This window comes from Haemaphysalis longicornis, unplaced genomic scaffold (assembly GCF_048455015.1).
Source record: "Haemaphysalis longicornis isolate Haplotype H1 unplaced genomic scaffold, Haemaphysalis longicornis Haplotype H1 scaffold_2, whole genome shotgun sequence".
In the NCBI taxonomy this organism is placed as follows: Eukaryota; Metazoa; Arthropoda; class Arachnida; order Ixodida; family Ixodidae; genus Haemaphysalis; species Haemaphysalis longicornis.
The window spans coordinates 169,921,262-169,938,116 of record NW_027526295.1 but is presented as its reverse complement, the minus strand read 5'-3'; the positions used below and the strand labels follow the sequence as shown (position 1 = coordinate 169,938,116).

Here is a 16,855-nt window from a genome sequence, read left to right as displayed (position 1 = left end):
TATATATATATATATATATATATATATATATATATATATATATATATATATATATATATATATATATATATATATATATATATATATTTATCAATGAGGAATGGAATGATCAAGAAAGAAGAAATATAGATATTGGGAAAGAGGTGGGCCACTGACCACTCCGGCTGCCTCCCGATCCGATACTCGAGCAGGGGAGGCTTTGCCTTGTTTTATTTAAGGCCGTACGCGGAGTCTATTGCCGGACCTTCACTTCCCCTCCCTCGCCGTCGCCCAATACAGAAAATCCTAGGGAACGAAAGGAAAGAGAACCAGTCCGAAGAACCGGAGAGCAGATTCGAGCGCGGAGCAAAATAACACCGGCGCACCAGTCTCCACGGGCATATATATATATATATACCCCATGAAAAAGAAATAAAGCGCGAACCAGTGCGCGAAGAGCGTATAGTGGTACGTATATACTTGAGGGCGGTGCGTCTCTATAACGGGCGAAGCTGGTGTTCTAGGTCTAAGGAGGACGCAGTGAGAAGAAGAATTGGGTGATACGCCAGACCGATGGATAGATAGATGTATAGATTGAGCTGGCCCTGACGTGTTTGCGGTTCAAATGGGGTGTTACTTGATCGATCAACCAGGCGTGGACACTCAATTCGGCGAGCCTGTTTTCGCTGCGTCCAGTTCGACTTCTACGCTGTCCGCTTTCCATGTTCCTTGCCAGGGCGTTTTCTTCATCTCCTCTAGCAACAGGAGCAACTTAAAGAATATATTGGACCGCAAAAGGTGCAAAACTTAGTTCGACTAGGCTTAGTCTAGTAGAGAGAGGTTACTAGTAAGAAAATTGCTTTTCTTTTTTTTCATTTCCTGGTCGCCGTGTAGGCGCCCCTTATATGTTGAAGCCCAAAATTCAGGGGCGCAGCTTTATATAAGTCGTCCCCACAATTTGGCAGTTCTTCCTGTCCAAAAGACGGAGTACAGCTAGGGAGTCTCAATCACGCAAAATATAAAAAAAAGAGCGCTCTATTGCCAGCTCCCTTTAGGCGCCGGAAATGTAAGCTCGGACGTCTTGTGTTAGAACGAATTCTTCCACAAGTAAAACTGCTGACAAAGTAGACCGGGCGAAATTCTTTTTAGAGCAATTTATATTCAGAAAATTTATGTCACGACACAGAAAGGTTGTTGTCTACGGCAGACTGCAAAACTCTGGGGGCGTGGAATACGTACGATTAAGAGTGTTTGCCCCATTGTCAGAGACGTGAAATTGTGTTCTGCGATCGTTGTCACGTTCATATACGGCGTTATATGACTAAACTGTGAATTATCAGTTGAAACTTTTTTCTAGCTTCTGCTAACGTTCATTCAGGTAGAAATAGCGCCTGAATATTCAAAATAAAAAGTGAAAATTATTTAGAATTGTTGTTTTCCTAAACGGTAAGCTTTCCTTGTTTTTTAAGAGCGAAGCTCTTTAGCACATCGTAATTTTTGGTGTCCGCAGTTAAAAATACCAAGGAATTACCGAGTGCACTCACGTGAGCACGGGCTTAGCTGTGCCCGCCCGGCCATTTACGTTTTAAGTGGGCGCGTTAGCCCTTCTCACGCCCGATTCCTGGCCAATCCCCACGTGGGTACGTGCCAAGTCACCAGGAACACGGCCAGGCAATTTACAAAACCAAGAAAGTGCCTAGCGGTCGCGTGCGCGTGTCTTGCAACGACCGCCAAGTCTCCCCTCCGTACGTTTCTCAAGCCAAGCATACCCACTCAAGGAGATTTTCCAGGATTGCGGCGGCCGCCAGGCAGTTAAAACATCCCCCTAGCGAGGGGCACGATCAAATGCAGAGCATTTCCGGGGGCGCACGATGTTAAGTAGTTTGCGTTACGTTAATGTTGTTGCACTTGTGGCAACTGCAGACGAGAGAGCGCTCGTCAGCAGTAATTTGAATGAGTCAACGATATAAGGCGCGTTCGTAACGTCCCATTCCGTGTCGGCTTTGTGGCGCAGTGGGTAGAGCAGCGTGTACATTGCGTTCCGCCCGCGGGGTCAAGGGATCGAAACCTGGCGCCGGATAGTATTTTCTTTTTCATATAGTAGGGAGGGGTGCGGTGCGGACTACGGACGTCAACGCGGGTGACATCGTGAGTTACTGGAATGCTCTGCATTTAAAAAACCTAGAATATGTCGAGCGCTCGTGTGTGCGTGCCTCGCGGCGGCGACCGACCAGCGTAATCAGCGCACGTTTGCAAGCCAAGTATACCCACTTGGATAACTGGCCAAGATTAGCCAAGATTGTCAAAAAAAAAAAAATGTCCAGCGTTCGCCTTAATCGCGGCAACGCCTGCTCGGAACTCGAAAGAAAGGTAATATCGTACGGCTGTCCAAGGCAATGTCCTGTGATTATCACTCAAAAAAAAAAAAAAGAAAATGAGGAAAGCTCCTACGGAAAGCAACAATGATGGAGTAAAGGTCGTTGCGGCTGGGAAGAAGAAGCAAATCGGCTGCAATCACACTCATCTTGGTTGTGACGGTTGCGTACAGCTTCGCTACCTGCAAGTCATACCCGTAAGTGCGAGCTTCCTTCATTTTTTCTTGAACGATGCAGCGTAGTTGCCTGTAATTTTAGGTTCTATCTCACTACGGCGGACAGTCGCATTACGGCGAAGAGTGCATTACGGCTGAGGTGCATTACGTCTTGTCGCAAAACGGCGGAGAGTCTCACTACGGCGAAAAGAGCGTTACGACTTCACGTCGCAACACGGCGGGAAGGCGGACAGTTCCAGCCGTTCAAGCGTTCAAATGATCTGCAGATAGTTTCGTTTATCATTGTCGCAGCTGTTCGTTACGTGCAAGAGCCTGCATATATGTGTTGACGCGTCTTTCCCACATGTTCATTGTTTACCGCCACGTTTTATGTTTTGCGTGTTTTGCGTGTTTATTTTTTTACGGCTGAAGGTGGTTGTACAGCTAAATATGCGTTTAATTTTTAAATACCTAATATTTCTGGAGGCATTGGAAGTAGCGAACATTATTCCTGTACTCAAAAAAGGTCTCGCGGGGTTTATGGATTATTAGCGCCCCATATCTATTCTTCTCTACTCAGATAAGGTTTAAAAATCTTATTCAGGCCAGTCTTTCCGCCATCTTAAAAAAATCCGCCTGCTCCCCCTTTCTCAGTTTTGTTTTCAATGTGTCTTATCTACTAACATGATGACTGTGTGCCTAACTGACAAAATTAAATCGTCATTGACCGCGGTGACGTTCTTTTCATTTAGCATTTCATTCAAACATTCTTTTCATTGACATGACGTTCTTTTCATTTAGCTTGAGCATCATCGGATAACAGGTCCTGCCAAACCTTCGATACGAAGCCGTCTACTAATCAGGCAACAGACCGTTTTAATTTCTGCAACAACATTATACACTGTCACATTTAATAGAGGAGTTCCACAAGGGTCGATGTTGGGCACATTGCTCTTTTTAATTTTCACAAATTATCTTCCTCTCCGTTTAACTTCCTCAATGCATACTGCTTGTAGACGGCACCACCGTCTTTAACTGCCATCAACATAGCTGTGCCTTGATCCAACTGCTCCAGTCTCACCTTTTTTGATTCCAACGATTGTGTCTCCTTAGGAAATTATCTTAACGTGTCTGCCTAAAACTTGCTTATTGCTTTTCTGCTGCCTCAAGAGAAATTTTAGCCATCCACTCCCTTTAGTTTTCAGGTGACAAGGCAAACTTTGCCACAGTAGTTTTGTTGTCTGGGGAAGGGGGGGGGATGGGCGATTCTCCCTTACATTTTATGAGCACGTACTTTCCATATCAAAGAAAGTTTGATTTGGCATCAGAGTTTAATTAGAGTTAGCCATACTTCAACTCGCCAACCCTCCTAACCCTGTATTAAGTTTTTCTATAGAATCACGTAAAGTGCTGCATTTCTTCCTAGGCCAGTACCGAAGATGATGACACTTTTAAAAAGACTTCCGTTTATTTCTTGTTTTTTTTTTGCCGTAACTTCTAACCAAGATTGTGAGTAGGAATTTAAGCAGAGGAGTGAAAAAAAGTGGCGTAAGTTTTTTTTTCAGTTTCCTGCCACAGTCGGTAACGCACCAATCCTTCTTAAATGTCGATTGATTTCAGGGCTTTAACGCGCCGACGCAACTCAGGCGGTGAGGCGCGCCGTAGTGCAGGGCTTCAGATTAATTTTGATCGCCTGGGGATCTTTAACGTGCGCCGAAATCTCCAACACACGGGCATTTTTGCTTTTCGTCTCCACCAGAAAAGCGGCCGCCGCGGAATCGAACCCGCGTCCTAGGGCTCAGCAGCACAAAGCCTTAGCCACTGAGCCACCACGGCGGGCCTCTGCTGCCTTTTCACTGGCGAATACCATAATTCAACACATGATGCTGTAGGAGTGCCGGTGCTTGAAAAAAAGAGGCGTCCTCTTCTACAGCACATCACCAGTCTCGAGGAAGGGGAGTCGTTTCCATTGGTTGTTACGGACCTCTATAGTACTGTGACTTCGCATTGAACCGTTGCGGAGATCACTGAGACCGCCCAGGTAATGCAGATACGACCACCATCCTCACTGATTTCTTCCCTCCACGATATAATTGTTATCCTTCGGTGAAGTACATGTTTCTACCACTAGAAAATTTTAAAGATTTCTCGGGTTCACGTGATTTATGGCAAAATCCAGCGATCATCAATGACTTCTTTACTGCTGCATCGTGTTTGCGTCTCCTTCTTCGCTTTATTTCGTCGTCTATCCACGCAAATCACTACGACAGGACGTCTGGTCGCAATTCACGCGTCATTTCCGCGCAGCCAGAGCTTTCTACCGCTTGACCGTGCCTTCTCGTTCACCAGTCATGGGGCCCGCATCACGCCAACTCATGTTCCATCCTGGAATAATGCGGGACGAGCGCCGTGTATAGCGCACTTCTCTGCTGCTCTGGTAACCTGGGTTCCATTCCTGCCCTGCCTCAATGTGTTTTGAATCATTGGTTTTTCCCGTTACAGCGACAGCCATTTTGATACAAATCGTGTTGTCGCCGGCGACCATGGGGGTACGGGCACTTTTCGCGTATGGTGAAGCATCTAACGCCTCCGCCTTAATTATTTCCTAATAATTACAATAATATAACGTTTGTGGGCCTAGAAGCGAAGCCGCTTGTGTGCGTGGGTTCCAAGTTCCTCCGTGGAATGTCCTCTAGGCGAAGGTGAATTCAGACTGACCTCTTGGTTGGGGCCTAATGAAATGCCGATATCCTGAAGTGGAGCGAGAACGGCGGATGGTATGCACTGCTTGTTTTGTAGTTCTAGCATTTACTCCACTTCACAGGGTCGAGGGGTGGTGTACCTCAGTAGAAGACAATAGGGGCGGCAGCAAAACCCCCTTCCCCTTTCGCGTTCGCGCTGTCTCTGCGGTTCTCTTTGGCAATTTATTGTTTAACCAAAATCGATAATTCTGTGGCCCATGTTGTAACCACACCAACACCAAGATTTCACGCCGCATTTGCTCAATTCCAGCCACGCTATCATACATAGGGTTCCAAATTCGTAAAACGAAATAATGAAAAAAAAATTCTTGTTTCAGGTTGAAGTACTTCCAAACTTAGCACACCTGTCACTTTAAACATCATCGCATACAAAAAAGGGCAAGGGCCTTCCAATCGAGGAAACGGGGTGTCTGCAGAGACCACGCAGCACAGCCCGACGTTATCGCCCCGTCGCCCATAGGATGTGCGTTGTACGCGTTAATTTTATCAGTGCCCTTTGTCACAAAATAGTACAAAACTGCAGAGTACATGCCGACAGGAGAGCTGTTCCTGCCTCCTGCCCTAAAATCCCGCGTGCTCATTTTTGTTACTTAAGTGATATGCTTTTTAATGGCAGCTTGGGATACACTCCTTTCCAAGCGCTCTCCGCCTAGGTGACAGGAGTAATTGAAGTCGAGAAAAAGAGTAAATATGGCGCTAGACATGCGCTCCAGCGATTAATTTCGGGCCTACCGCCAGAAAAGGACAAAAATCACGAAACAAGAATGTCTACAGCTTGTAAAGCAATTGCCACAGCGGGAATTTAACGGAAGTATGGCATTTGTGGCACGCCTATCGAATTTTACACTCACTACAGCCGTGAATGCAGTTACGTTCTCGAAGCCAGAACGCAAAAAAGGGGAAAAGAAATAGAAAGAAAGGCAAGCGGGGTCTTTTGAGACGAACCTCGGCCAACAACGACCCGGTTGGCTGAACCTGTCAAGCAGGGCCCTAATACGGCTCACAGAGCACCCATCAAAGACCTCGTTGATTACAGGTTGATCTATGCCCCGCTTGTTATCGATGCCCATTTGAAGAATCCTTCTTGCTCCGCCGTAGCGACAGCCTAGCTCACTCACACGTAGAAGCTCGCGTGCATGCACGGACAGTGCGCTTCGGCCCCCACTCTCGCACGAATGTGAGGCGAAGGTACAGGGGGGCGGACTCAATTTAAGCTCGGATGGGTTGATGAATGCGCCGGTGCCAACGCCACGAGGAAAAAAAACTGGTCATCTTCAACCACTCCTCCCGAAGGAAGGAACACGGGAAATGAGGAGAAGATAAAGTGAGACACGACATAAGCAACGGGAAAAGAATTTCGGGAAGAGAGGAGGGTTAAAGGAGGCGTAGGCTGGAGGAGAATGGTGCCCCTTGCTCCATACCGTTGGCCCTTTTTGGGCGAAACCTGCTTGAGAAGACGGAGAAAGAGTAAGGGTTCAAAGGCTCCGGTGGGGCAAGCCTTGGCGGGAAGTTCTTCCTTTGCGCCCCTCCTCCCCTTTTTTACGTGGATGGCTCGGCCTTTGAAGGCGGCGAGCGAACGTTCTTTGCGCGGCTTCGCCGTTGCTGCTGCCTCAAAGTGACCCATTCGTCTTCCACGCCCGAGCTGAAACGAACTCTCACGTCTCCCGGGTGCCGCGGACGCGAGCGCGCGGGTTGAAGGAGCTCAAGGAGAAGGAGAAGGAAGATGTGGAGAGCGGATTTTCAAGTTGTGACCAGAGGTGGAAAAGGTAAGAGGGAGGGGCGGGATCGAGTGGAGGATAAACCGGGGCGCCGAGAATTGGATGACGCTGAGAAATCGGCGAACGAAAGGCGCTTAGAAATTTGGTTTCAACCTAGTTGCGTCTAGCGAGATAGAAGTGTATCGCAAAAGGAACGAGTCGGTCCAGCTGAAGATAAATAAATACAAATAATCGGAGGGCGTGCGTGAGGAACGCTAGAAGTGCGGGCGACGGATCTCGGAGCCTAGGAGCGCTAAGACTTTCTTAGGGTTTGAGCGTCAGCGACTAATAAGAAGTGCAGATTCGGGGATTGAAGAAAACAAAATCCTGGCGTCTCGAGTGCGGCGTAAAAAAATGTCGTTTACTTTTGCGAGTTTGACACTTCAAAAATGTCAAATCCATTTTTTTTGGAAGGTAGAGCGGGTGTTATCCTCACTAGGTTTACCGTCCATGTCAAAGTTGGATAACAAGTACAACGGCCAAGAGCTGGACGCGCTTCCTACATGTATTTTGCAGATATAATAAGACCATTTTAAATTCTAATGGCGTTCAAAAGACAAAATAAAAATAGGATTTGTTTAATTGGCCATTATTCATCTACTTTAGACGGCAATGTCACATATCAGATTCTGGCTCTACAAGCTAAGTTACCAAGATACTGAAAAGGTTTAGGTACGATGTTGGAAAAAGTGTATACATATATATATATATATAGCCTCCGTGCAAGTATGTTCCATTTCTTACTAGGATTAACACGCCTACTAAAAGCTTCGTATTTAGGGAATTTCATTGTGTGGGCCCTGCGGGTAGCTTTTAGCCATTTAGGAACAATTTAAGCGCACACACAAATTTGATACGCAGGGACACTTATTTTTTACGTCCTTTGCAAATAAAGTTGCAGCTGCCAGGATTTGAACGTGCTAGCTCGCGCGTAGTAGTGAAATGCTTTAGCTGCACTTATTACATCTAAATTAATTTACCATCTGATATATTAACTTTTAAACCTTCACCACGTCTCAAACACAGCAAGTGCGCCCAAGTCTGTCCTTACTCAACGTTCTTGTTAAGACTTACATATCTAGAAGCGGCTTGCCGAACTATTACACATATTGTGCTCCAGATCTATGCATCCGTTGTTTCGTGTATATTCCGATAGGGCTAGATAAAGGTGAGGAGAATTAGGGTAACTAATATTCGAAGCTTCGGCGCTCGAAACTGCCTGCGATAACTGCTGATAGCCAAACCCATAAACGCGCGAAATCAGCCACACGATATTTGGGCCCAGGTTTGTTCAGAGGGCTCCGGTAGCTCCAGGAGAGCGCAGAAATCGCATCTGATATCAGCCTATAACGAATTCAGTGAAAATTTGACAAAACGACGCGTGTATCCTGTATAGAACCATAAGAATGCACTGCTCGTGTACTCTGCTCGTAACGGCTTGCCGCTAAGGCAATAAATTGGGACCAGTTCCCTCCGAAGATACATTCCGAAGTGTGGCTCAAAGGTGAGGTAAAAAGCATTGAAACAGGAAAAAAAAAGCCTTGTATAAGAGTGCAACGATTACCACTCTCTTCCATGTACTCACCGACGACCTGTAGGCGCACGCTGGCGTTGCGGCCGGTGCCGTCCCGGAAAGTGACGACACAGACGTACTCGCCGGTGTCCTCGTACCGCAGTCCCGTCACCTTCAGCGAGAACGGGTAGCCCACCATGTGGAAGTAGGCCCTGCCCTGCCACTCGGGACGCGCCCAGCGGACCACCTGCAAGGGTCGGGTTGTTGTCGAGCCCCAGCACGTGTACGCCCATTGCTTCTAACTCACCCTTAATATTAAAATAGGCTAGTCGACGTGGTATCGACTGCACACACATGCATGCGGTATATCGTAGGTGATAACAAAGCGTGGTCGATGACTTTAAAGAAGAAATGGTGAGTTCTGTTCCGTGAAGAAATTACATACATACATACATACATACATACATACATACATACATACATACATACATACATACATACATACATACATACATACACACATACACACATACTTACACACATACATATACATACATACACGCCTACATACATGCATACATGCATACATACACACATACTTACACACACATACATACATACACACATGCATACATACATACATACATACATACATACATACATACATACATACATACATACATACATACATACATACATGCATACATACATACACACACATACTTACACACATACATACATACACACATACATACATGCACACATACATACTTACACACATACATACATACACACATACATACATACACACATACATACATACACACACATACATACATACATACATACATACATACATACATACATACATACATACATACATACATACATACACACACATACATACATACCTACATACATACATGCATACCTGCATGCATGCATACATACATACATACATGTATGCGCGCGTATGCGTGTGGGTGTGTCACCCAATAATCGTAGAACTGCTTGTGCTGGCATCGCCAACGAAACGCTAGAGAAGAAACCATTAGCAAGGCTGCGTATAGAGCGACGTATTAGTGTAACCGAAGAATCCCCTCGAACAAAAAAAAAAGCGAAAGAAAGAAGCGTCCCACGTAGATTGACTACTGATTTGTGTCACAGTTGGCCGAAATTTAAAGTTTGCGACCAAATAACGGGAACGGGGCCGGAGACTCAAGCCGGGCTGTCGAAGTGTGGAACGCGATTGTTCAGTTTTAAGACGAAGTTTTCATTTGTGAAGTATAAAACTCGAAGTAGCTCTAGAGATGGTAAGTAGCGCACCGATTTCGGTGAGCGGAGTACTCAATCAGGTTATCGCACCAGTGAGAGCGATGGTTCGTAGGAAAAGGTCGAAGAATCGAAATCTACCCGATTCCTGGACGACTGCTGTGCAAATGAAGCCATTGCCATAAATGCCGTCGCAATTTAGTGATTTCCCATCTCCTTTCCGATTTCTTTCAATCACCCCCGCTCCCTGCATTTCCCTTTATCAGATCTTCACTCTAGTATTTCAGTTCCCTGTAAAAACCACTCCCGGGAAGACCATCCACACGAAATAACTAGGTACGTCTCGGTGCTTTTCCCAATTGGTTTATCCAATTATTGGCTTTCTTTTCCCTTCTAACTAAGAGGGGAAAATGACTTTCCGGCCGTCTGCGAAGTTCCTGATCAAAGAAGCCCTGGAAAAAAACATTTTCAACGAGCCAGGCAAGAATACGGCCCCGATAAGCCGCCAAGGAAAAGCTACTCGTGCACCTGCAAGAGGACAAGGGGCTCACTTGTAACAAGTTGGCCCTGGTTCCGGGCTCAGCTTTCCCGCGGCGTCCTTGGGGGCTCCGAAGTCCACCGTGTAGATAGGCTGGCTCGAGGCGCTACCGGAGACCGCGCCCGGTGACGACAATGGCGATCCGTGCACCTGCGACGCCCTCCGGTGCAGGCCCAGGTGGAACCACTCGACGCGCAGGGCGTGCTGCGTGCTGTTGAAGGCCGGGCTACGCGTCTCGCATGGCAGTTCCGTCTGCTGGCCCTGGTTCACCACGATTGCGCGGCTCGGGCCCACTGCGTTGAGGGCAGAGTGGAAGGTAGGCATTCAACTGGAGAACGGTACCGTTTCATGTCTATCCTACACGACAACTTTCAGTTGACAGTTCAGCGCTCACTTGCAGTGCGTCCAATGTATTTTCAATGGGGTAGACGATAAGTTCGACGGCCTCCGGAAGTCTTTTTAAACGGCCGTGTAGCACAGGTGCAATATACTTATACACCCATCGAAGCGTTTGCTGGAAGTAGCAAAAATAAGCATACAAACGCAGCCCTAACATACGAGAATATTATGCGCAGCACGCTCCTCTGTCTGTTCCGCATATTCCTCGCTTAAATTGTAGTTTCAATATTTAGCAGTAAAAAAAATTCCCCGCATTTCCCCGAGGGGAAGAATGTGAAAGTGCGAATGCACGAGTTGAATTTGCGCGGTTCGGTAATGTTCGCGAAAGAGAGATCACACACACACACACAACTACAAAGAAAGAAAGATGCATTTATTCACAGACACCTATTTGTGTTGTCGTTGTACTTGATTGCTAGAGCGGATCTCAGCTTTGAAATTTCGTGTCAGTACTCCTTTAAGCGGGTGCATTAGCCCTTCTCACGCCCGATTCCTGGCCAATCCCCCACATGGGTATGTGTCATGTCAGCGGCCAGGCAGCGCGCGCCCATCTCCCCCCGTTGCTAAGGAAGACGAGGAGCGCGCGCACCCGCAGCTGTTGCTATGCGGACTACGGCGGCGGACGATTCAGGCTCGCTTAAGAAGTGCATTCGCACTTAAAAGCTTCCTGTCATGACTCGCACACGTACACACGAGGAGAAACACACACAAACTGTACACAGACCAGTGGGGGCATTGGGGGCATTCGTGTATTGCGTGAAAACAGGTTTTCTGTAATGTAATGACGACAATCACGGCGTGATAAGCAGAGATGTACAGAGTTGAGTGAAACGCGTCAAAATTTGTATTGCATCCAGCGCGAATTCAGGGCACTGAACCAAGACAACCCTCCTCTCCCTCTCTTCCCCCCTCTCCCCCTACTGAGACAGAACATAATTTATCAGCTCAGAGTCTCCCAAAATTCTCTACCACTTTTAATACTTTCATTGAGGACAGCAATGACAACGATACCAGCGATGGGTGGCAGGGTACGTCTGCCACACGGAACGCGCGTTCACTGAGGAGCCCTGCCAGAATGCCCCCTTCCTCACCTTCAGCGACTCTTATTTCAAAAGCTTTTTTTCTTCAATCACCATAGTAGCTACTGGCTTTGAAATCGGGTCGAAAGAAACATAGAAGAGAATGTCAGGATATCGCGTTGGCAGTTTTCGGGAGGGTCCAGTTGCTTCAGGCACAAAGCAAAACAGCTAATAACCAGCTTTCCGGCGAAAGGTAGACGGTTAATGATCCCCTTCTTCTCCTTCTATAAATATTACAAGAACTTAACCGAAACATACCTTCGATGCGCCATCGCCAAAAAATCTCATCAGGCCGGAATATTGTCGTCAAGTGGTCTTCTCCTTTCGAGCGCTGTACTGGAGGCAGAGCACGCTTTAAAGGCACAACAAAATCAACTGGTATGACGCGTTGGGTTCCGGTTTTGAAGACAGAATTTCTAGGGCAACTCAAACGCGAAAACTTTGGTCCGTTTGTCTGTCTGTCTGTCTGTCTGTCTGTCTGTCTGTCTGTCTGTCTGTCTGTCTGTCTGTCTGTCTGTCTTATATAGGCAGAAAAGTTCGGAACTTCTAAAACTGCCGTACTAATTGGTTATACATGCCCCCTTTATTAACCGAAAAAAATGGCAGGCCAAATATTTAAGTGCTTACCCTATAGTCCCCTTGTGTTTTTTTAGTTAAGAATACAGCTTCAGTTGGATTTAACGGTAGCAAGCGAAAACAAAAGACGACGCCTTAAAACAGCGCAGAAAGATTTCAGCCCGTGCAAGATCAAAGCAAGCACAGAGAAAAACACAGAACTCCGGCTCCTGCTGTTCCAGCGAGAAAAAGTAATAGCAGATAAAGAAAAGATGCGCGCTGCCCTAACAGATGGCGCCCCAACAGTGCAAAGGCGGGAAACTCTAATTGCAATGAACAAACCTCCATTCAATTCATCCTGACAGTAGCGAGAGGACGGGGGTGGAGAGTGCCAGAGCGGAAAAGGAATTACGTGGTGTAGGAATTACATGCTCCATCAGAGGACTATCGTTTTTCGAGGGTATTTGCACTGTGGCAAGCAGATACACAGTCAATTTTTGATGCACCGATACAAAATGAAGCGTAAATTGTGAAAGCTTTCTCTACCGAAAAGCTCGGGATTGGTGATAGTTCGTCTCGTTACGCGTCGTTCGAATATTATATTTACGTGAATTTTTATGTGAGTCGTCTTTTCTCAAGCGTGAGACCTAAAAGCTCCCACAACTGAAAGAACTTGTAGAGTACGCCCTACTACACTTCTCACCCCTCCGTTTGTCGCTGGACCTTTCGTAGCATGTGCAGCAAAAATGGCAAGCCTTGCCCAAAGCATGTCTTGGTTTGCTAGCCATCCGCGTGTCGAGCAATAATCTAGAAGCGGAACAAAAATTTCGAGCATGCATTTTCCTACCTCAGTTTTCGTAGGCGTGAGGAGCGCGCTAACATAACAAAATCGTTCTTAATGTACATGTGCATTTTTTTTTACCAGTCAAAGTGCTGATCTCTAGTTTTTTTAAAAAATTTCAACTGGCGGCATTTTGTCTTTCTGTAGCTTGGTGTCTTCTTTTTGTGAAGTAGCGTAGTATGTTCTCCCGGAAGTTGTGCGGTCTCAGCTACGGTATAGTTCATGAAAAAAATTTAATTAATCACCTATATACGTCTTCAGTATCTTTAGAAAACATTTTCGGTAAACGCAGATTCCTCTCTCGGGCTGACTAACACTGATTCTATGCTTACAAAATAGGCACCAAAAATTCACGCCAGAATTAAAAAAGGGAACTAGAAGAAACAAAACAATAGTGAGGAGTCCTCATCCACCCTCACATTAAGGGATAAAAAGTAAAACGTCTGCTAGGAACACTAGTCCTTTCCAATATTTAAATTGTTACAAATCTACGAACACTACAATTATACGCGGATCGGCATATTTGTGCGACTTATGCAGGGTAGACGCGACAAGCGCGCATGGCTCAGGCGCACTTGTACCGAACCGACATTCGAAAAGTATCAAAGGTGAGAGTAGAAAAGGTTAAATCTAAAATCAGGTTAAATTTAAAGCATCTAAAATTGATAAAAGTAGCCAGTAAGAAGAACCTTCATCTGTACATTTTGGGATTAAATTCAAACTCCATAGATACACTGTGAGGGCTGGTGCAGATAGTTGGAACGCTGATCTCGGATTTGATATGGACGTTCTCGTCGTATGTTGTGGGCTTAAGTCGCTCCATTATAATGGTCATTTCAGCTGATCCCGGCTGTGGAATTGCAATACGCCAAACTTCTCGACGTAAGTTGTGGTAGTAAGTCACTTCATTATGATGGTAATCTCAGCTGACTGACTGATTTTGCCCTGATTGCTCCCAGACCGATTCCTCCTAGGTGGATATTTGGTACTGCTTATTATGACTACGTCTACACACGATATAGTTCCCCCTTTCGTTGCAACAACAGTTGGTCACGCCATTGTAAGTATTTTTATTCATTATTGTTCAAGTAACTTCACGCACTGTCCTCGACAAGCGGTTTTCACAACAAAACGTTCCCGGACTGGCGTCACCGTTATTTTTTTGAACGATGATCACGCAAATAATAGAAAGGAAAACTCCTTTTGTTGTGTATTTTAGGTAAAAGATAATTTTCACGGCAAGCAAAAGGAGTACACAGTCTCGCGTAGCGTTATTTTAGTCCACGAGAGACGGCGACAGTGTGAGCACAGGGCAACCTGGCTGGGACTGTTATGGTCGCTTGTACACAGGCCTCTATTCTTGTAAATAGATCGAATCATTTTTCAACCACGCTTCCTTTCACCTGTTCCGCCACCACGTAACAATTTTGAGAGCATCCACATAACTATCCAGCTGGTGCGATCATTTTTACGCTTGGTACCTAATCATAACCTGCACTGTTTTTGATCACAACGCCACCAACCAAAATAACAAAAGAACTGGACAGGGACACGAGAAAATACCCATTCTCTTCAAGCAAAAGGGTACGCATACAGCGCTTATCTTGACGCGGGTAACAAATAGGAGTGAGTGAGTGAGCGAGTGAGCGAGTGAGCGAGTGAGCGAGTGAGCGAGTGAGCGAGTGAGTGAGTGAGTGAGTGAGTGAGTGAGTGAGTGAGTGAGTGAGTGAGTGAGTGAGTGAGTGAGTGAGTGAGTGAGTGAGTGAGTGAGTGAGTGAGTGAGTGAGTGAGTGAGTGAGTGAGTGAGTGAGTGAGTGAGATGAGTTTGTGGCCTTCACGAAGTTCGGGAGACAGGGTAAGATGTCCCTCCTAGCGATCCAGTGTCCTTTTTTAACTAGTTTGTCGTCGAAGAAGGAACGCGGGGCTCCTCTTCGGCGAAGTTCTTTAGTTAAAACTGAGCGCTCGATGACATGCACTGGGAAGCCCACGAAACATTTCTGAACTTACCAAGCACACCACACGCTGGACCATGGGTCGATGAGGTTATAATAAATTTATAAAGCCAAGCCGGTGTTCGGATTGAGCTTACGGTGAAAATAAGAGTCGGAAAGGTCGGGGGTACTACGGAGGAAACACACCTTTACAGTGCCGCTTTATTTCATTTCTTTTCATGGTGGGTGTCGTACATGAGCCCCGAGCTTGCGTGGTGTTGTAAAGGTCATCGATAATGATACTCGGACACTGTTCTTCAGCGAGAACAAATTTAATGACTATCTAATCAAATGACCATGGCAAACGCATGCGTGTTAAGTTAGTGCAACAGCCGTCTTTCTGTTCTTTTCCTTGTAAGCTTCTCACTGGCGGATAAATCGCCCACCACTCATTCAAATGAAAAGATTCGAAGCACTGAAACATAAGGGCGGACGATGCAACTTGCGGATTTCGTTAGATCGTCTTTCAATTTATTGCTCCGCTTCTGGTACCGCTATACAGCTCGTTAAGCACGCTTGTTTGCGCTTAAGTGGAAGGGGACCGACTAGTAATGATGCACTTCGCCATCGGCCTGTACGACGAACATCGCCAAGGTTCCTTGGATATATTGAAAGCACCCGTTGCCCTCCATTAACGGCTCGCGGTGGTATGGCCCCGAGACTAGGCTGAGACCTTAATTAGCAGCCAGCGCTGTCGAGATATACGGATCTTTTGAGGCGGAATCGTGCTTCCCAACGGGACGTGAGATTTACACTCCACGGAACGTGTATTCGCAAGGCGGTTGGAGCTGCCGAAGCCTGGAACACAACATTGAGCGTGACTGGTAATTAATCCACCGGTATTGCGCAGAAAGTTGAGCGTAATAAACCTTGCCCGCATTGCACAGACTGCTTGAATGTGTGCTTTTTTAAAAATAAAAGCAGAGAGGCAGCTACCATACCACGATTAGAGAATAAAAAGACCCTCATGGTAGTTTTTCCCTTTTTTGAAAGGCGTTTTTGCTGTTTGCGTAAGGATCATACTGGACCAGCCGTTGCGGGCACTTTAGGAAAGACTTCCGTTTTTTTTTTCTTGTTTTTTTTTTTTTGCCGTAACTTCTAACCAAGATTATGAGTAGGAATTTAAGCAGAGAAGTGGAAAAACGTAGCGTAAGCTTCTTTTTTCAGTTTTCTGCCGTAGTCGGCCACGCACCACTACTTATTAAATGTTGATTGATTTTAGGGTTTTAACGCGCCGACGCAACGCAGGCGGTGAGGCGCGCCGTAGTGGAGGGCTCCGGATTAATTTTGACCGTCTGGGGATCTTTAACGTGCGCCGAATTCTCGTACACGCGGCCGTTTTTGCTTTTCACCTCCATCAGAAAAGCGGCCGCCGCGGTCGGGAATCGAACCCGGGAACCGAATCCTTGTGCTCAGCCGCACAACGCCTTAGCTACTGAAGCACGGCGACGGGTACTTTTTGAATTAGAACATCTCTGACAGAACTTTGTCTGGTTGGGTTTACCTTGAGGAAAAGGCAAATACACCAACCGAAGCCACCTTACGCAACTGCTGCTTGTGGTCAAACACAGTCACGCCTGACGAAGGAACGGAGTAGGCTCCGAAACGTTGGGACTGCTTTTAATAAACGCTCTTTGTT

General features: G+C 46.3%; 1 pseudogene across 1 annotated transcript in view; it reads right to left on the bottom strand.

Moving 5' to 3' along the window:
- Positions 1–16,855, bottom strand: part of LOC144169490 (neural cell adhesion molecule 2-like) — a 250,270-nt pseudogene that overhangs the window by 99,539 nt on the left and 133,876 nt on the right. The window contains exons 2-3 of the transcript XR_013322458.1: positions 10,365–10,644; positions 8,614–8,788 (exon numbers count right to left, since the gene is read on the bottom strand). The product of XR_013322458.1 is annotated as a neural cell adhesion molecule 2-like (transcript). The remainder of the gene's footprint in view (positions 1–8,613; positions 8,789–10,364; positions 10,645–16,855) is intronic.